Source organism: Callorhinus ursinus, unplaced genomic scaffold, assembly GCF_003265705.2.
Source record: "Callorhinus ursinus isolate GAN/ISIS: 27379988/994484 unplaced genomic scaffold, GSC_fseal_2.0 scaffold19, whole genome shotgun sequence".
NCBI lineage: Eukaryota > Metazoa > Chordata > Mammalia > Carnivora > Otariidae > Callorhinus > Callorhinus ursinus.
Genome location: NW_027397081.1, coordinates 31,507,487 through 31,529,589, shown reverse-complemented (window position 1 = coordinate 31,529,589; position 22,103 = coordinate 31,507,487). Strand labels below are relative to the sequence as shown.

The 22,103-nt window shown below is 38.1% G+C and overlaps 1 pseudogene; it reads left to right on the top strand.

Annotated features, from left to right (window-relative positions):
- Positions 1–19,812: 19,812 nt before the first annotated feature.
- LOC112840581 (protein FAM98A-like) lies at positions 19,813–21,188 on the top strand (annotated as a pseudogene).
- Positions 21,189–22,103: the final 915 nt, after the last annotated feature.

Genomic DNA, 22,103 nt, shown 5'->3' with positions numbered 1-22,103 from the left:
AGACTTGTACGCCAGAAACTATAAAAACACTGATGAAAGAAATTGAAGATGACACAAACAAACAGCTTTCCCATGTTCATGGATTGGAATAACCACTATTGTTAAAATGTCCATACTACCCAATGAAATGCCCATCAAAATACCAAAAATATTTTTCACAGAACTAGAACAAATAATCCTAAAATTTGTATGGAACAACAAAAGATCCCAAATAGCCAAAGCAACCTTGAAAAAGAATAAAACTGGAGGTATCACAATCCCAGATTTCAAGACATACTATAAATCTGTAGTAATCCAAACAGTATGGTACTGGCACAGAAATAGAAATATAGATAAATGGAATAGAACAGAGAACCCAAAAATAAAACCGCATTTTTAATGTCAATTAATTTATGATAAAGGAGGCAAGAATACACAACGGGAAAAGGAGTCTTTTGAACAAATGATGCTGGGAAACCTGGGTAGCTATATGCAAAAGAAGGAAACTGGTTCATTTTCTTACACCATACACAAAAATAAACTCAAAATGGATTAAAGACCTAAACGTGAATAATGAAACCATAAAACTCCTAGAACAAAAAAAATAGGCAGTTATCTCTTTATATCAGACATAGATACATTTTTCTAGATATGTCTCCTGAGGGAAGGGAAACAAAACTAAACTATTGGGACTATGTCAAAATAAAAAACATTTCCAAAGTGAAGGCAACCATCAATAACACAAAAAGACAATCTAGTGAGTAGGAGAAGGTATTTGCAAATTATATATCCAATAAGGGGTTAATTTGCAAAATATATGAAGAATGTATACAACTCAAAACCCCAAAACCAAATAATCTCTTTTAAAAAAATGGGCAGAAGATCTGAATAGACATTGTCCCAAAGACCTCATCCAGATGGCCCACAGACACAAAAAGATTCTCAAAACCACTAATCATCAGGGAAATGCAAATCAAAACCACAATAAGATATCACCTCACATCTGTCAGAATAGCTAAAGTAAAAAACTCAAGAAATAACGTTTTGGCAAGGATGCAAAGAAAAAGGAACCCTCATGCAACTTTGGTGAGAATGCAAATTGGTGCAGCCAATGTAGAAAACAATATAGATGTGTCTTCTACACTTTTTATCACCACACCTTCAGGGTATGGGACCAAAAAAAAAAAAAAGAGAGAGAGAGAGCCTGCCAGTTTTGTTGCATCTAAGAAGGGTTACAAGATATAGTCACTATAACTAAGGGAAATAACTCTTCGCTTTGATGTTTTGTGAGACATTTATGGACATTCACAGGAACTGCTGGGTCACTATGCTCTCTTTCCTGTGAACTGCCCTGATCCTTGGTCGCTTGAGCATCTCGGAGAGTCAGATTTTAATGACAGAGGAATTTATTTATTTGCCAAAGAAAAGAGTCTCCAAAATAATTCTAGTCATGTGAGGTTAGTATTAGTAGATTTTTGGGAATAGTCTGGGAAAACAATCTCCTTTGAAAGAATTCTAGTTAGATAGTATCTGGGAAGAAAAAGCAGCATGAATATATATTAATTATTTATTACATAATCAGCAGAGACTCAGGGTATGTACTTTTAGAAGCCATGATTTTTACAAGTTGACCAGATTATAAATTCCTATAATAGGGTGAGTGACTAACCTTTCTCATTTGTCTGAAACTTAGGCATACACTGGGATGTAAGACTTTTAGTGAGAAACCAAGAACTCTCCAGCAAATTGGAAAAAGTTTGTTAGCCTACAGAGTGAGGAACAAGACTGACTCAGCAATTAATTCAACAAGTATTTAATAAATGCCTAATACCTACTGTGCGGTGTGTTAGAAAATAGGGATTACAGCAGTGAACAAAACATACATCTATACAGCTTCTGCCCTTGTAGAGTTTAAAGTCTTTACTGAAAAAATAAAAGAGTAATACTAATTATACCACATTGATTTTCTCATTAGTATATGTAGCTTTGTTAAGTCCTATTATCACTCATGGAGAAAGATATACAGTATCTGGTGAAAATTTTTATGGACCGGAAAGGGCTTGAGCAGATTCTCAGAGATTCCTTTTTCCATGAGCTCAGCACCTTGCATATATTCAATCCTCAACAGATGTTTGTTGAATTAAACTGAAACATTTTTTAAATCAGAAAGAGACAGAGTGAGCACAAGCAGGGGGAGTAGCAGGCAGAGGAAGAAGCAGACTCCCTGCTGAGTAAGAAGCCCGATGTTGGACTCAATCCGAAGACCTTAGGAATCATGACCTGAAGGCAGCTGCTTAACTGGCTAAGCCACCCAAGCATCCCTGACACAAATTTTTGAGCAAACTTCTTATTCATGGTTTGGAACAAAAGAGGAGTTTGGCTTCTGTTTTGGGCAGACATTAAAACGTTGTTGTAGTTATATGCTATGAAATCTTGTCCTCTGATACTCCAATTCAAGAAATGGAATTTTACTTGTTCATTTACTAAGAGATATTCCACTCTGGAAAACTGATTCAAAATAATTTACATTTGAGTCTGAAGTTATTAGGTAGATTAAATATTTACATACAATATCATGCCTAACTTTTTTGGGAATAAAAGCAGCTGTGTAAACTGATGAACAACCAAAAAGATGGAGAACAGAGAATGCCAGCTTGGAGACTTTAGTGGATATTTTTCACCATGCTGTGAGGGGCTGATGACTTACTCTTCGTTCTGTGTGCCAGTATTGCCAAGTGGACAGAATGTTGATATCACTGGTCAGGATCAGAATTATAATGTAATATAAAAACACAGTGTTGAAACATGGGGGCAAAAAGTAGTGATAAAGAGACAATTTAAAAAAAAGGGGAAAAAAGTTTTATACAAGGGAACCCTATAAGGCTGTCAGCTGACTTTTCAGCAGAAACATTGCAACCCAGAAGGGAGTGGTATAATATATTCAAAGTAATGAAGGAAAAAAAAAAAAAACTACAGCCAAGAATACTCTATCCAGAAAAATCATTTAGAATAGGAGAAATAAAGATTTTCCCACACAAGAAAAGTTAAAAGAGTTCAATACCGTTAAAACAGCCTTACAAAAAAACATTAAAGGGAATTATTTGAGTTGGGGAGGAAAAACCATAATTAAAAGTAGGAAAGGAAAAAAAAAGAATAATAGGTAAATACAAACACATAATAAAAGTAGTAGGTTAATCACTTATAAAACCAGTATGGAGATTAGAGCACAGAAAGGGTAAAAATCTATTGTATCTATAAAAATTAATCAAGCGATTCATGAAATAAAAAGATGTATGACATATACTTAAAATGTGAGGGAGGAGAGTAAAAATTAGTGCTCCTAGAATGGGTTCAAGCTTAAGCAACCATCAGCTTAATATAGACTACTATAGGCAGAAGATGTTATATATGAACCTAATGGTAACCACAAATCAAAAACCTATAATAGATAGACAAAAAAATGAGATAAAGGAATCCAAGCATAACACTAAAGAGAGCCATTGAACCACAAAGGAAGAGAACGAAAGCAGAGGAAAGGAACAGAGAACTACAAATACAGCCATAAACAAGCAACAAAATGGCAATATGTACTTATAAATAATTATTTTAAATGCTTTAGTCAAAAGACATGGAGTGACTGAATGATAAAAAAAACAAGACCCATCTACATGCTGAGACTCACTTGAGACCTTAAGACACAGGCAGACTGAAAGTGAAGGGATGGAAAAACTTTAACCATGCAAATGGAAGTGAAAAGAAAGCCTGGGTAGCAATACTTATATTGGACAAAATATACTTTAAAACAAAGACTGTAGCAAGAGACAAGGAAAGACACTACATAATGATAAAAGGAACAATCTATAGAGATATATCATTGTAAGTATTTCTGAACCCAACATAGGACCACCTAAATACATAAAGTAACTATTAAGAAGCATAAAGAAAGAAATTGACAGTAATCCAATAATAATAGAGGACTTTTACACCCCACTTACATCAACGGATAGATCATTCAGACAGAAAATCAACAAGGAAACAGTGGCCTTGACTGACATGACACTTTGGATTGGAAGGACCTAACAGATATATTTAGAACTTCCATGCAAAACACTGAAATATTATTCTTTTCAAGTGCACATGAACATTCTCCAGAAGAGCTCACATGTTAGGCGACAAAACAAATCTCAATAAATTTAAAGTTTGAAATCATACCATGCATTTTGTCCCAACTACAATAGTATGAAACTAGAAATCAATCACAACGAAAAATCTGGAGAACACAAATACATGGAAGCAAAATAACATGCTATTATACAGTGAGTAGGTCAACCAATATATCAAACAAGAAATCAAAATATACATGGAGACAAAGAGAAAGCACACTGGTACAAAATTTTTGGGATGCTGAAAAAGCTGTTCTAAGAGGGAAGACTGCAGTAATACAGGTCTACATTAAGAAGCAAGAAAAGTCTCAATCTACCCTTACACCTAAAGGAGCTAGAAAGAGAACAAAGCCCAAAACCAGTAGAAGGAAGCAAATAATATAGATGAGAGCAAAAATAAATTAAATAGAAACTAAACCACCACCACAACAAAAACAATAGAACAGATCAAAAAAATGAGGAGCTGGTTCATTTAAAAGATCAACAAAATTTAGTCAGATCTTTAGCTGGACTCATCAAAAAAGGAAAAGAGAACTCAAATGAATAAAGTGAGAAATGAAAGTAGAGAAATAACAACCAAAACCACAGAAATACAATGGATTTTAAGGAAATATTACGAAAAATTACATGCCAACAAATTGGACAATCTAGGAGAAATGAGTGAATTCCTAGAAATAATAGTTTTCCAAAACTGAATCAGAAAGAAATAGAAAATTTGAACAGACTGAATACTTATTCTTCTCAAACTATTTCAAAAAATAGAAGAGAAAGGAAAGCTTCCAAATTCATCCTACAAGGAGAGATTTACCCTGATACTGAAACCAGATAAAGAAATTACAAAAGAAAACTACAGGACCATATCTCAGATGTACACAGGTGCAACTATCCTCAACAAAATATTAGCAAATCACATCCAACAACATTAAAAAAATAATTCACCATAATCAAGTGAGATTTATTCCAGGAATAAAGATTGGATCTATATTTACAAATCAATCAATGTATTACATCACATTAGCAAGAAAAAATGATAAAAATCATATCTCAATAGGTGCAGAAAAAGCATTTGACAAAGTACAACATCTATTCATGATAAAAACTCAACAACAAAGTAGGTTTAGAGGAAACATACCTCAAAATAATATGATACATAGGGAAAAACAACAGCTAACATCATACATGATGAAAAACTAAGGGCTCTTACTCTACTATAAAATAAGGGTGTCCACTCTCACCACTTTTATTCAACATACTGGAAGTCCTAGCAATCAGACAAGAAAAAGAAATAAAAGGCATCCATTTTGGTAAGGAAGAAGTAAAATTTTCACTATTTGGAAATGACATAATAATATACATAGAAAACCCTAAAGACTCCACCAAAAAATTGATAGAACTGATAAATGAATTCAGTAAAGTAACAGAAAGCGAAATTAACATACAGAAATCAGTTGCATTTTATACATTAATAATGAAGTAACAGAAAGAAAAATTAGAAAACAATCCCCCTTACAATTGCACCAAAAATAATAAAATACCTAAGAATAAACTAAACTAAGGAGGTGAAGTATCCATACTCTGAATACTATCAAAGAAATTGAAAATGACACTAACAAATGGAAAGATATTCCAAGCTCACAGATTGGAGGAGCCAATATTGTTAAAAGGTAGTACCCAAAGCGATCTACAAATTTAATGCAATCCTTATCAAAATACCAACAGCATTTGGTACAGAAGTAGAACAAATTATCTTAAAACTTGTATGGAACCACAAAAGACCCCAATATCCAAAGCAATCTCGAGAACAAGAACAAAGCTGGAGGTATACAATTCCAGATTTCATATATAGTACAAAGCTGTAGTAATCAAAACAATATACTGGCAGAAAAATAGATATGTAGATCAATGGAACAGAATAACAATGTTTATTCTTCCAGTCAATTAGTATGGAATGTTTTTCCATCCCTTTGTGTCTTCCTCAATTTCTTTCATAAGTATTCTGTAACTTCTAGAGTATAGATCCTTTACTCCTTTGGTTAAATTTATTCCTAGGTATCTTATGGTTTTTGGTGCTATTGTAAATGGAATTGATTCCCTAATTTCTCTTTCTTCAGTTACATTGCTGGTGTATAGGAAAGCAACTAATTTCTGTGCATTGATTTTTTATCCTGCCACCTTGCTGAATTGCTGTATGAGTTCTAGTAAATTGGGGGGAGAGTCTTTCGGGTTTTCCACATAAATAATATGTCATCTACAAAGAAAGAGAGTTTGAATTTTTCTTTGCCAATTTGAATACCTTTTATTTCTTTTTGTTGTCTGATTGCTGATACTAGGACTTCTAGTACTATGTTGAACAATAGTGGTGAGAGTGGGCATCCCTGTCATGTTCCTGACTTTAAGGGAAAGCTCTCAGGAGAAAAAAGGATGGTGGAAGAGTAGGGACCCTATTTCAACCAGTACCCTTAATTGAGCTGGATATCTACCAGACCACTCTGAACACCCACGAAATCAACCTGAGATGAAAGAAGATATATCTGGATCTCTACAAACAGAATATCACAGGTGGTTGGTTTTGAGGTATGAAGTGGGGAGCTGTGATTCCACAGGCAGATATTGGAGGATAAACTAAAGGGGGCGGGAGCCATTGGGATCCTTCATGGCCAGAGTGCAAAAGCCTCCCACACTGAGGATGGGGCACAGACTCTCAGACTGGTAGTGACAGGGAAAGGACTTTAGGGCAGCCTGGAGCAGTGGGGCCACACATGCAAACTGGGGGCGGCTGGCGATTTTAGAAGCACAAAGGGCAGATATGTGCCCCAACCTGGAGGCAAGAATTGGGAGCACTGCTGAGGGGAGCACAACCCAGGATGCTGCAGTTTTTAGCAGCAGAGACAGAAACGGAGATAGTGTGGCCTGGAGTGCTCACTGAAGAACAGACTGCAATCTCTGTTCTGAGGCAGAGGGTTGGAAATGGTCTCTTCTGCTCTGACTCTTGGAAGAGACAAGGAAAGCCACCAGGGAAAGCCACCAGAGAAAAAAAGCCCTCCAAAACCGGTTTTCACTGAGCATATCTCCCCCCCACACACACACACAGGGGCAGGGTAACTCTGTCTAAATAAGTTTGCCTGGGTAGCAGCACAGCAGGCCCCTCTCCCAGAAGACAGGCTGGGAAAACAAGAGGACAACAACCTTAAGGTCCCTACAAAACAGTTGCATCTTGCTTGGATTGTGGTCAATAATTTGGATTCTGTACCTTCCCTCAACCACTCCTTAACAGAAAGGAGGAACCCCCAAAATAGAAAAGACTCAGAGACTATGACTTCTGCCAAAGATTTACAAATGGATACAGATATAACCAACATGTCAGAAATCGACTTCAGGGTAACAGTTATGAAGATGATAGCTAGAATGGAGAAATCAATTAATGGCAACATAATCTCTAAGGGCAGAAATGAAAGCTGAACCGGCAGAACTTAAAAATGCTATCAATGAGATCCAATCTAATCTAGATAATCTAACAACTAGGGTAAGTGAGGCAGAAGAACAAATTAGTGATCTAGAAGATCAATTGATAGAGAAGAAGGAAAAAGAGGAGGCCAGGGAGAAACAACTCAAAATCCATGAAAACAGAATCAGAGAAATAAGTGACACCATGAAACATTCCAATGTCAGAATTACTGGGATTCCTGAGGGGGTGGAGAGAGACAGAGAGGACTAGAAGATATATTTGAGCAAATTGTAGCTGAGAACTTCCCTAATCTGGAGAAGGAAACAAACATTTGTGTCCTAGAGGCAGAGAGGACCCCTCCCAAGATCAAGGAAAACAGACCAACACCCTGGCATGTAATAGTAAAACTCATAAATCTTAGAACCAAGGAAACCAACTTAAGGACAGTTAGGGGGAAGAAATTCCTTACATACAGAGGGAAGAATATCAGAATAATATCAGACCTATCCACAGAGACCTGCTAAGCCAGAAAGGGCTGGCAAGACATATTCAGGGTACTAAATGAGAAGAATATGCAGCCAAGAATACTTATCTAGCAAGGCTGTCATTTAGAATGGATGGAAAGATACAGAGTTTCCAGGACCAACAGAAACTGAAAGAATATGTGACCACAAAGCTGACCCTGCAGGAAATATTAAGGGAGGTTCCATAAAAGGAGAAAGATCCCAAGAAAGATATAGAACAGAAATTTACAGAGACAATCTCTAGAAACAAGGACTTCACAGACAACAAGATGACAATAAAATCGTCTTTCAATAATCACCTCAATGTGAACGGTCTAAATGCTCCCATAAAATGGCACAGGGTCACAGATTGGATAAAAAGACAGGACCCATCCATATGTTGTCTACAAGAGACTCGTTTTGAACCTAAAGATACATCCAGACTGAAAGTGAAGGGATGGAGATCCATCTTCCATGCCAATGGACCTCAAAAGAAATCTGGGGTAGCAATTCTTATTCCAGACAAATTAGATTATAAGCTAAAGTCTATAGTTAGAGACACAGAAGGACACTATATCATTCTTGAAAGGTCTATCCAACAAGAGGATTTAACGATTGTAAATAGTTATGCCTCCAATATGGGAGCAGCCATCTATATCAGCCAACTGTTAATCAAAATAAAGAGTCATATTATAATAATATGTTAATTGTAGGAGACCTCAATACTCCACTCTCAGCAATAGACAGATCATCTAAGCAGAAAATCAACAAAGAAACAAGAGCTTTGAATGACACACTGGACCAGATGGACCTCATAGATATATATACAAAACATTCCACCCTAAAAGAATAGAATACTCATTCTTCTCGAACACACATAGAACTTTCTCCAGAATAGACCACATACTGGGTCACAAATCACGTCTCAACCAATACTAAAAGATTGAGATTATTCCCTGCATATTTTCCAACAATAATGCTTTAAAATTGGAACTCAATCAGAAGAAAAAATTTGGAAGAAATTCAAACACTTGGAAGCTAAAGACCACTCTGCTCAAGAATGTTTGGGTCAACCAGGAAATCAAAGAATAACTTAAACAATTCATGGAAACTAATGAGAATGAAAACACATCAGTCCAAAACCTATGAGATAATGCAAAGGTGGTCCTAAGGGGGAAATACATAGCCATTCAAGCCTCACTCAAAAAAATAGAAAAATCCTTAATTTACCAACTAACTCTACACCTTAAAGAACTAGAGAAAAAGCAACAAATGATGCCCAAGCTATGCATTAGAAGAGAAATAATTAATATTAGAGCAAAGATCAATGAATTAGAAACCAGAAACACAGTAGATCAGATCAATGAAACTAGAAGCTGGTTCTTTGAAAGAATTAATAATATCGATAAACCACTGGCCAGACTTATCCAGAAGAAAAGAGAAAGGACCCAAATTCATACAATTATAAATGAAAGGGCAGATTTCAGGACTAACACCAAGGAAATAGAAACAATTATTAGAAATTGTTATCCAGAACTATATGCCAATAAATTAAAAAATCCAGAGTGGTCAGAAGGCACCACCAAAAAACAAAGCCAAAATAAACAAGAATAAAATAAAAAAAAATTCAAAAGGGGGCTAGGGGAAAGGGGACTATAATCTCTCAGTGTGGACAAAGCAGAGTGTTTCAGTTATTCCTGGGTTAATTTTGGTCTGTTGTTAGAGGACACTATGTCCCCAAATTACAAAGAAGGTAAAATTTGTATACATATAAAGGTAAAATTGAATACAGTGAAAAAAATGACCTAAATAAAACATATATCTATAAAAAGTATAGGTTGAAAAATGCACGTTAAAGAATGACTATGAAATATAAGTTGATATAATAAACAACTAGTTGAAATAAGAAGGTAAGAAGAAAATAAAAGAGAAAAAGCATAAGAAATAAAAAAAAAGAAAAGAAGAATTTTATTTGAAAAATAAACAAGTTGTGAGATCGCACCTGGAGCTCAATGTACTGTTTTCCCCTGGCATTGGGATTTTACAATCTTATGGGATCCATAGGATTGTCATCCACCTGTTCTTCCAAACTGTCTTCTGGGGGAGGGGCCTGCCGTGCTCTTTCTCAGGTAACCCTGCCTGGGTGGAGTTGCCCCACGCCCTGTCAGTGGGATGGGCTCAGTGGAAACCCATCCTTTCTGTGGCTTTTGTTCCCTAGAGGCTTTCCATGCTTCTTCAGAGGATCAGAGCAAAAATGGTCATAGCCAGTCTGTTGCCCAGAGCAGAAAATTTGCAGTCTGCCCACTTTAATAAACTCTTTAGGACAAACAGTCTCCTCTTCTGTGTGTGCCACCAAAGACCACAGCCTCCCGTGGTGTGCGCCCACAGCAACTCTCTCAGAGGTAGTCCTAGGGGCCCGGAAGTGCCACTGCCTTTGTGATTCTAAAACTACTAGCGGCAGTGGACTCTCACAAGCACCTGAAGCTCTTGGATCATGTCTGGATGCCACCCTAATGTCCTTCCCAGGCTCTTACCTCCCTGTGAGTTTTTGCCCAGCTGTGGGCACAGGTTCCAGATTTTTTCAGGCTGCTCAAGAAAAGATCAATTATTGGCCAGCCCGGCTCATGGTTTATGGTGATCTGAGCTGAGAGTTCCTGGGCTCTCTGACCATAACCTGCTTCCTGGCTCCACTGCTCAGGCACTCTACCAGTTCAAGCACCCTCTTTTGCTCTGTGGTTCTTCATATCTCAAGACCACAATGTCCTACATAGAATTCTGCCTTTTCATTTGCAGAGCTCCTTTCAGAGAGGGATGTTTCTCACTAGAGCAGATTTCTAAGAGTTCCAATTTTATGCTCTGGTGTTACATCATTTTCCAGGAACCAGCTTATGGAGGCTCCCTCACCCTTCTGTTTATCTTCTGGTATCTCCCCATAAATTCAAGACTCCATACATCTTACCTTGCAAAGAACAGTTGCTTTTCTTTCCCATTTTGCCATGTAGTATACCAAGATAAGGTCAGGAATGAAGTGATAAATGCTAAAACAGTAGCTAGAGTTCCATCTTGGAGCTTCATCTCATTTCACCATCACACTGCTTCATATGTTTATGATGATAACCAAGACAGTTCTCGTTTTAATCCTGAAGTCAACTGAATCCAGTAATCTGGCTCTGGAGCAATAAAAAAATCAATTAGAGAGGTTCATTTCAGATGCTCTGCAGAACAACCTAGCAGCAACACCATTTATAATTGCTATTCAAGATGGTCTTAACAGTCTTCATAGGCTGCTGTCTCCGGCTTCTTTCTTCCTCGAGGGGGTCCATGTGCCATAGCCACCACCACAGCCACTGCCAATGTGAGCCATGAGCCAGGTCAAGTTTCATTCTTTTGCGTGATGCTGGCCAGTTTTCCTAACCCCATTTGTTGAAGAGAGTATCTTTTTTTCCATCACATATTCTTTCCTACTTTGTATAAGATTAATTGACCATACAGTTGTGGGTTCATTTCTGAGTTTTCTCTTCTGTTCCACTGATCCATGTGCTTGTTATCGTGTCAGTACCATACTGACTACAGCTTTGCAACATAATTAAAGTCTGGAATTCTGATGCTTCCAGCTTTGCTTTTCTTTTTCCAGATTGCTTTGGCTCTTCAGGGTCTTTTGTGGGTTCCATATAAATTTTAGGATTGCTTGTTCTAGATCTGTGAGAAAGGTAGATTGAATTTTGATAATGATTGCATTGAAGTGTAGATTGCTTTGGGTAATATAGACATTTTAACAATATTGATTCTTCTAATCCATAAGCATGGAATGTTTTTACATTTCCTTATGATCCTTTACATCTTTGGTTAGGTTTGTTCTTTGTTCCTTATGGTTTGGGGTACAATTGTATATGGGATCAATGCCTTGATTTCTCTTTCTGCTGCTTCATTATTGGTATATAGAAATGCAATAGATTGGGTGGAGGAGTAGGAGGCCTGGATTTCATCTGGCCTCAGGAATTCAGCTGAATAGGGATCAAACCATTTTGAACACGTACGAACTCAACAGGAGATCGAAGAGAAGAATAGCAACAACTCTATGAACAGAAAAGTGACCACTTACTGGAAGGTAAGACATGCGGAGAAGTGAATCGGAGGCGATATTCGGGAGGATAGACGGCAGGGGAGGGGGCCTCCATCGGTCACTTCTGGCAAGTGATAGAGCACCGGAGCACAAAATCGGAACTTTTAGAAGTCGGCTCCACTGAGGGACATCGCTCCAGTGGCTAAGCAGGGGGTGGAACCCTCGTGGGACAGTGTGGTCTCAGGACCCTTGGGGTCACAGACAGACTGGGGGTGCCTGAGTGCGGCAGAGCTCCCAGGTATCGGAGCGGGGAAACCGGCTGCAGAGACAGAGCCGAGGCATGGGCTCTCAGCTCAGGGTTGCCATAAACTGTGATCAGTGACAGTCAGGCCACTGCTCCTCCAGCAGGGACCCAATAAGCAGCAGAGCTGGGGAGACTCCCCTTCCTCCCCTGGGAGGAGCAGCGCGGGAGTGCACTGCAGGGATATGCTGGGTTTGGAGACTCCACACTGAATTGTGTGCCAGAGATAGAAACGCTGGGTCACAGGCCAGGTGAGCACCGAGTGCGGCCGGAGACCAGGGACATGGGAGTGACTGACTGCTTTTGTCTGGGGGCACACTGAGGAGCTGGGCCCCAAGTTCTCAGCTACTCCAGGCAGAGATTGAGAGGCCACCATTTTCACTCTCGTCCTCCAAAGCTGTACCGAGAGCTTGCGGGGAACAAAAGCTCCCGAGAGCAAACCCGAGCAGATTCCTTAGCCCAGACCAACAAGGGCGGGGCAATGACGCCTCTGGCAAAGACATTTGGGAACTACGGCAACAGGCCCCTCCCCCAGAAGATCGGCAGGAGCAGCCAGCCAAGACCAAGTTTACCCATCAAGGAGAACGGGAGAACTCCAGCGCTAGGGGAATACTGCATATAGAATTCATGGATTTTTTTTACCATGATTCATTAGTTTTTCAAAGTCAATTTTTAACTGTTTTTTCCTTTCTTGATTTTTTCTTTTTCCCTTTTTCAACCAACATCTTATCAATCCCTTTTTGAAAAAAAATATTTTTCATTTTTAGAGTCATATTCTATCCCTTCATAGTAGATACGCTTATTTTTGGCATATATATATAAGTTGTTCTCTCTTTAAAATTTTGAGATACAGTTTCTTCTAACAGATCAAAATATACCCTAAATCACTAGTGTATGTCTTTATTCTAATCTGCCTGATCACATTCTCTCCCTTTTTTTTTAAATCTTCTTTCTTTTTTCAAACAACTTCTGATCTTATCAATTCCTTTTATAAAATCTTTTATAATTTTCATCTTTACAGTCATCTTCCAACCCTTCATTGTATCAACCCTTAATTGTACACATATAAGTCTTTCTTTCTTTAAAGTTTTAAGAGGCACTTTCTTCTAACAGACCAAACTATACACAAATCTAGTGTGTGGAACTGATCTATGCACTAGCCTGATCATATTTGATGATATTCTGTTTTTTTTTTGTTTCTTTCTGTTTTCGTTTGTTTTTATCTTTTTGTTTTTCTTTTTTTTTCTCTTTTTTTTTCTTTCTTTCCCTTTCGTTTACCCTGGTTTCAGGTCTTTTCTGATTGTTTAGAGTATATTTTCTGGGGACATTGTTAACCTGTTAGCATTTTGTTCTCTCATTTATCTATCCTCCTCTGGACAAAATGACAAGATGAAAAAAATCACCTCAGCAAAAAGAAAAAGAGGTAGTACCGTCTGCCAGGGACCTACTCAATACGGACATTAGTACGATGTCAGACCTAGAGTTCAGAATCTTGACTTTAAAGATACTAGCTGGGCTTGAAAAAAAACATGGAAGTTATTAGAGAAACCCTTCCTGGAGAAATAAAAGAACTAAAATCTAACCAAATCAAAATCAAAAAGGCTATAAATAAAGTGCAATCAAAAATGAGGGCACTAACTGCTAGGATAAATGGGGCAGAAGAGAGAATCAGCGATATAGAAGATGAAATATTGGAAAATAAAGAAGCTGAGAAAAAGGGAGACAAACAACTACTGGATCACGAGGGCAGAATTCGAGAGATAAGCAATACCATAAGACAAAACAACATTAGAATAATTGGGATCCCAGAAGAAGAAAGAGAGAGAGGGGCAGAAGGTATATTGGAGGAAATTATAGCAGAGAACTTCCCTAATGTGGGGAAGTAAACAGGCATCAAAATCCAGGAGGCAAAGAGAACCCCTCTCAAAATCAATAAAAATAGGTCAACACCCCAACATCTAATAGTAAAACTTATGAGTCTCAGAGACAAAGAGAAAATCTTGAAAGCAGCTTGGGAGAAGAGATATGTAACCTATAATGGTAGAAACATTAGATTGGCAACAGACCTATCCACAGAGACCTGGCAGGCCAGAAAGGACTGGCATGATATCTTCAGAGAACTAAATGAGAAAAATATGCAGCCAAGAGTACTATATCTAGCTAGAATGTCATTAAAAATTGAAGGAGAGATCAAAAGCTTCCAGGACAAACAAAAACTAAAGGATTTGCAAACACGAAACAAACCCTAGAAGAAATAATGAAAGGGGTCCTCTAAGCAAAGAGAGAGCCTAAAAGCAGCATAGACCAGAAAGGAATACAGACAATAAACAGTAACAGTCACCTTACAGGCAATACAATGGCACTAAATTCATATCTTTCAATAGTTACTCTGAATGTAAATGGGTTAAATGCCCAAATCAAAAGACACAGGCTATCAGATTGGATTAAGAAATAAGACCCATCAATATGCTGTCTGCAAGAGACTCATTTTAGACCCAAAGACACCCCGAGATTGAAAGTAAGGGGGTGGAAACCATTTACCATGATAATGGACACGAAAAAAAGGCTGGGGCGGCAATCCTTATATCAGACAAATTAGATTTTAAAACAAAGACTGTAATAAGAGATGAGGAAGGACACTATATCCTACTTAAAGCGTCAATCCAACAAGATCTAACAATTGTAAATATCTATGCCCCTAACATGGGAGCAGCCAATTATACAAGCCAATTAATAACAAAAGCAAAGAAACACATTGACAACAATACAATAATATGGGGGGACTTTAACACCCCCCGACTGAAATGGACAGATCATCTAAGCAATAGATTAACAAGAAGTAAAGACATTAAACGACACACTGGACCAAATGTACTTCACAGACATATACAGAACAGAATAGACATTCTTCTGTAGTGTCCTTGGAATATTCTCCAGAATAGATCACACCCTAGGTCACAAATCAGGTCTCAACTGGTACCAAAGATTGGGATTATTCTCTGCATATATTCAGATCACAGTGCTTTGAAACTAGAACTCAAATACAAGAGGAAAGTCGGAAAGAACTCAAATACATGGAGGCTAAAGAGCATCCTACTAAAGAATGAATGGGTCAACCAGGAAATTAAAGAAGAATTTAAAAAATTCATGGAAACCAATGAAAATGAAAACACAACTGTTCAAAATCTTTGGGATACAGCAAAGGCAGTCCTGAGAGGAAAGTATTTAGCAATACAAGCCTTTCTCAAGAAACAAGAAAGGTCTCAAATACACAACCTAACCTTACACTTAAAGGAGCTGGAGAAAAAATAGCAAATAAAGCCTGAACCCAGCTGGAGAAAAGAAATAATAAAGATCAGAGCAGAAATCAATGAACTAGAAACCAAAAGAACAGTAGAACAGATCAACGAACCTAGGAGCTGGTTCTTTGAAAGGATTAAGAAGATTGATAAACCCTTGGCCAGACTTATCAAAAAGAAAAGAGAAATGACCAAAATCCACAAAATCTTGAATGAAAGAGGAGAGATCACAACCAACACCAAAGACATACAAACAATTATAAGAACATATTATGAACAACTATACGCCAGCAAATTAGATAACCTGGAGGAAATGGATGCATTCCTAGAGATGTATCAACTACCAAAATTGAACCAGGAAGAAAGAGAAAACCTAAACAGACCTATAACCACTGAGGAAATTGAAGAAGTCATCCAAAATCTCCCAACAAACAAAAGCCCAGGGCCAGATGGCTTCCCAGGGGAATTCTACCAAACATTTAAAGAAGAATTAATACCTATTCTCCTGAAACTGTTCCAAAAATTAGAAATGGAAGGAAAACTTCCATAATTGTTTTATGAGGCCACAATTACCTTGATCCCCAAACCAAAGCCCCCATCAAAAAGGAGAATTACAGACCAATATCCTTGATGAACATGGATGCAAAAATTCTCACCAAAATCCTAGCCAATAGGATCCAACAGTCCATTAAAAGAATTATTCACCATGACCAATTGGGATTTATCCCTGGGTTGCAAGATTGGTTCAACATCTGCAAATCAATCAACGTGATACAATATATTAACAAAAGAAAGAACAAGAATCATATGATCCTCTCAATAGATGCAGAAAAAGCATTTGACATAGTACAGCATCCTTTCTTGATCAAAACTCTTCAGACTATAGGGATAGAGGGTTCGTACCTCAATATAATAAAAGCCATCTATGAAAAACCCACAACGAGTATCATTCTCAATGTGAAAACCTGAGAGCTTTCCCCCTAAGGTCAGGAACACGGCAGGGATGTCCACTATCAGCACTGCTATTCAACATAGTATTAGAAGTCCTAGCCACAGCAATCAGACAACAAAAAGAAATCAAAGGCATCCAAATCAGCAAAGAGGAAGTCAAACTCTCACTCTTTGCAGATGATATGATACTTTATGTGGAAAACCCAAAAGACTCCACCCCAAAACTGCTAGAACTCATACAGGAATTCAGTCAAGTGGCAGGTTATAAAATCAATGCACAGAAATCAGTGGCATTCCTATACACCAACAACAAGACAGTAGAGCGACAAATCAAGGAGTCGATCCCATTTACAATTGCACCCAAAACCATAAAATACCTCGGAATAAATCTAACCAAAGAGGCAAAGGATCTGTACTCAGAAAACTATAAAATACTCATGAAAGAATTGAAGAAGACACAAAGAAATGGAAAAATATTCCATGCTCATGGATTGGGAGAACCAACATTGTGAAGATGTCAATGCTACCTAGAGCAATCTACACATTCAATGCAATCCCCATCAAAATACCACCCACTTCTTTCAATGAAATGGAACAAATAATCCTAAAATTTGTATGGAACCAGAAGAGACCCCAAATAGGCAGAGGAATCTTGAAAAAGAAAAGCAAAGCTGGCGGCATCACAATTCCGGACTTCCAGCTCTATTACAAAGCTGTCATCATCAAGACAGTATGGTACTGGCACAACAACAGACACATAGATCAATGGAACAGAATAGAGAACCCACAAATGGACCCTCAACTCTACGGTCAACTAATCTTTGACAAAGCAGGAAAGAATGTCCAATGGAAAAAAGACAGTCTCTTCAACAAATGGTGTTGGGAAAATTGGACACCCACATGCAGAAGAATGAAACTGGACTATTTCCTTACACCACACACAAAAATAGACTCCAAATGGTTGAAAGACCTAAACGTGAGACAGGTAATCCTAAAGGTGAACACAGGCAGCAACCTCTTCAACCTCAGCCGCAGCAACATCTTCCCAGAAACATAACCAAAGGCAAGGGAAGCAAGGGCAAAATGAACTATTGGGATTTCATCAAGATAAGAAGCTTTTGCACTGCAAAAGTAACAGTCCACAAAACCAAAAAACAACCGACAGAATGGGAGAAAATATTTGCAAATGACATATCAGATAAAGGGCTAGTATCCAAAATCTATAAAGAACTTACCAAACTCAACACCCAAAGAACATATAATCCAATCAAGCAATGGGCAGAAGATATGAACAGACATTTTTCATAAGAAGACATCCAAGTGGCCAACAGACACATGAAAATGTATTCGACATCTCTTGGCATCGGGGAAATCCAAATCAAAACCTCAATGAGCTACCACCTCACACCAGTCAGAATGGCTAAAATTAACAAGTCAGGGAACGACAGATGTTGGCGGGGATATGGAGAAAGGGGAACCCTCCTACACTGTTGGTGGGAATGCAAGTTGGTGCAACCACTCTGGAAAACAGTATGGAGATTCCTCAAACAGTTGAAAATAAAGCTACCATAGGATCCAGCAATTGCACTACTGGGTATTTACCACAAAGATAAAAATGTAGGGATCCGACGGGTTATGTGCACCCCAATGTTTATAGCAGCAATGTCCACAATAGCCACTGTGGAAAGAGCCAATATGTCCATCGACAGATGAATGGATAAAGAAGAAGTGGTATATATACACAATGGAATATTATGCAGCCATCAAAATTGAGACCTTGCGATTTGCAATGACTTGGGTGGAACTGGATGGTGTTATGCTGAGTGAAATAAGTCAATCAGAGAAAGACATGTATCATATGACCTCACTGATATGAGGAATTCTTAATCTCAGGAAACAAACTGAGGTTTCCTGCAGTGGTGGGGGGGTGAGAGGGATGGGGTGGCTGGGTGATAGACATTGGGGAGGTATGTGCTATGGCGAATGCTGTGAATTGTTGAAGACTGTTGAATCACAGATCTGTAACTCTGAAACAAATAACGCAATATATATTAAGAAAAAAAAAAAGAAGATAGCCGGAGGGGAAGAATGAAGGGGAAAAATCGGAGGGGGAGATGAACTATGCGAGATGATGGACTCTGAAAAACAAACTGAGGGTTCTAGATGGGAGGGGGGTTGGGGGATGTGTTAGCCTCTTGATGGGTATTAAAGTGGGCACATTCTACGTGGAGCACTGGGTGTTATGCACAATGAATCATGGAACACTGCATCAAAAACTAATGTGTAATGTATGGTGATTAACATAACAATAAAAAATATTCTCTTTCAAAAAAAATGCAATAGAGTTTTGTATGTTGATTTTGTATTCTACAACTTCACTGAATTCGTGTAAAAGTTCTAGCAACTTTTTGGTGGAATCTTTCGACTTCTCTACATAGAGTACCATTTAATCTGCAAATAGAAGCTCCACTTTGCTGGTTTGGATGCCTTTTGTGTGTGTGTGTGTGTGTGGTCTGATTGCTGAATTTAGGACTTCCAATACTGTTAAATAATAGTGGTGAGATAGGCCATCCCTCTCTTTTTTCTGACCATAGAGGAAAATCTCTCAGTCTTTCCCCATTGAGGATGATATTAGCTGTGGGTTTTTCATTTATGGCCTTATTATGTTGAGATGTTCCCTCTATTCCTGCTTTATTGAGGGTTTTTATCATGAATGGATGTTGTACTTGTCAAATGCTTTTTCTACACCTATTAACAGAATATACAATTCTTATCCTTTCTTTTATTAATTTGGTGTATCATGTTTGATTTGTGAATATTGAACCACCCTTTCAACCCAGGAATAAGTCACAATTGATTGTGGTGAATGATTTTTTTTAAATATAGAGTTGGATTTGATTTACCAGTATTTTATTTAGAATTTTTACATCCATGTCCATCAGGGAATATTGGCCTGTAGTTCTTTTTTCTTGTGGAGTCTTTATCTAGTTTTGGTATCAGAATAATGCTAGCCTCATAGAATGAATTGGAAGTCTTCCTTCCATTTCTATTTCTTAGAATAGTTTGAGAATAATAGGTATTAACTCTTCTTTAAATGTTTGGTAGAGCATGGAGTGTGACCTCATGGAGACTGACATCTTGGAGTTACTGGAATATCTAGGTTATAAGAGTCCATTGTTGGAAGATGGTACTCTGTTTCAGGCAGTCTCTGCTGGAGCCAGTTCCCCCAAGTTTACCAAACTCTGTGCTTGGCTGGTGCCTGAAGTAAGAGTGTTCTGTAAACTAGAGGAAAATATGCAAGCAACTAACAGCCCAAGTGAAGCTGAAGAATTCCAGCTAGAGGTGAGTGGGCTACTAGGGAAATGAACTGTCCATATCTATCACTAACAGCTGGGGATGTGACCAAGCACCTTCTCCTTCAGAAGAACTGCCTCCTTTTGCTCACATACCTCATCTCAGAACTAGGAGCTGCCAGAATACTCTGTGTGAATACTCCTCCAAAAAAAAAAAAAAAGCTAAAGAAGGAGGCGGTAGTGAGGTCTTTCAAGAGTTGAAAGACATATATATTGCTCTAGGAATGTCCAAACTTCCAGTCAATATAACTATGTTCCAATTCTTCAGCGGGATTAAAAAAAAATTAAAGGAGACATTAGCAAAACTTCCACCTAACCATGTGGGAAAGCCTTTATTGAAGAAGCCAATGGGACCAGCCCACTGGGAAAAGACAGAAGCAATTAACCAAGCCATAGCCAGTGAATATGAAGTTCAGAGAAAGCAGCTAATAAAAAGTTTGGATGTCACTGTCCAGTCTTTTGGCTAGTCTGACAGAGCTAAGAGACAGAAAAATAAGCAAAGGTTTACCAGTTGAAACACTCAGTCTTATCTCCTAAAAGTACTATTTCTGTTGCTCACTTTTTGGCTGCAAGACAAGACTTGAAGATTTTAAGGACAAGGAGTTACTCTATAAGAGAAAAGACTGCCTCTGCCATCAATAAGGTGTTGAGGGGCAGAGTGCCTGACAGAGGAGGTAGACCCAATGAAATTGAACCTCCCGAGATGTCACCATGTTGGAAAAGGCAAGATGGATGGATGGAGGGAGTGGAGGAAGAGGTGGCTATCAAGATGGTGGTTATTGATATTCGGGTTCCCAGCCAGGTGGCTATCTTGGTGGTGGCCACAGTGGTAGATAACAAAGCAGTGGTATGGTGCCTTCCAAACATCTACATATACAGGAAGTGAATACCAGGGTGGTGGATACCAGCAGGACAATAAATACCAAGATGGTGGCACCATAATTATCAAGGCAGTGGCCGTGGAGGGAGAGGTGGTCGTGGAGGCTGAGTTGGAAGTGGAGGCCAAAGAGGAGGTTAGGGAGGAAGGGGGAGCCAGAATTATCACCAAGGGGGACAGTTTGAACAGCAGTTCCAGCATGGAGGTATCAGTATAATCATTCTGGATTTAAACAGGAAAGACATACTAGTTGAGGGTACAGAACCTTACACTTGGCTAGAGCTCGAGTAATAGAAACTTAGTTTCAGAATCATGAGTCCAGCATCAATTTTGAATTAATGTGAGACCACGGGTAGCAGGCAGATTCCTGCCTGTCATAAATATTTGTAGGTCTTCATTCAGTTCTGTTGGTTTTTTTTTAAGGATTTATAGAACGGCAGTTTGTTTGAGAAATATGTACATCTCTCCTTTATATAAAGAACTTTTTAAAAGGTAATTAAAGGTAATTGACCAGTAGACATTCCACAGTCAGAATATGCATACATTTTTAGGAAGAAATTACTTGAATAATTAGTTTTCAAAAAGCGTTTTGGAAATGAGGATTCTCCTAGATATTTTTAGATTTACAACTAGGAAACCTTCTTCATATCAACAATCCATTTATATGTGTTTTCCTTAAGGTATCCTAATGCCTATTTTCCAAGCACAGTTCTGCCCTGATTGGCTTTTTATTCAGAGAGATTATGCCACATTTGCTTCATGATAGACTTTTAGGTCTGTTCCTATTAAATGAGCTTTTCTGCAGATAGCACATTCAGGAGCTTAATCCTTCTGATGGAATACTGTATCATATGCTTGACTCTGAAAACCTTGAACACAGCCAAAAGCCGTAAAGATTATAAAAGCAAACTAAGTCATGAACCCATAGTACACGTAGGCATTTATATAGTATAACAATTCAAAATGACCTGTGTCCATTCAAAACAAGTTCTTACTTAAACCTTATTTTTACTTGATATCTGTTAGAAGAAATAGCAAACTGCAATTTGTTTTATGCCTGAGTTAATACCACTGGCTCAGCAAACACAAGTTAGTTTGCTTTGGGCAGGAGACTTTTTTTTGTAATGGAAGAAATGCACTACCAAGTAAGAAGACAGATTTTTGCTTAC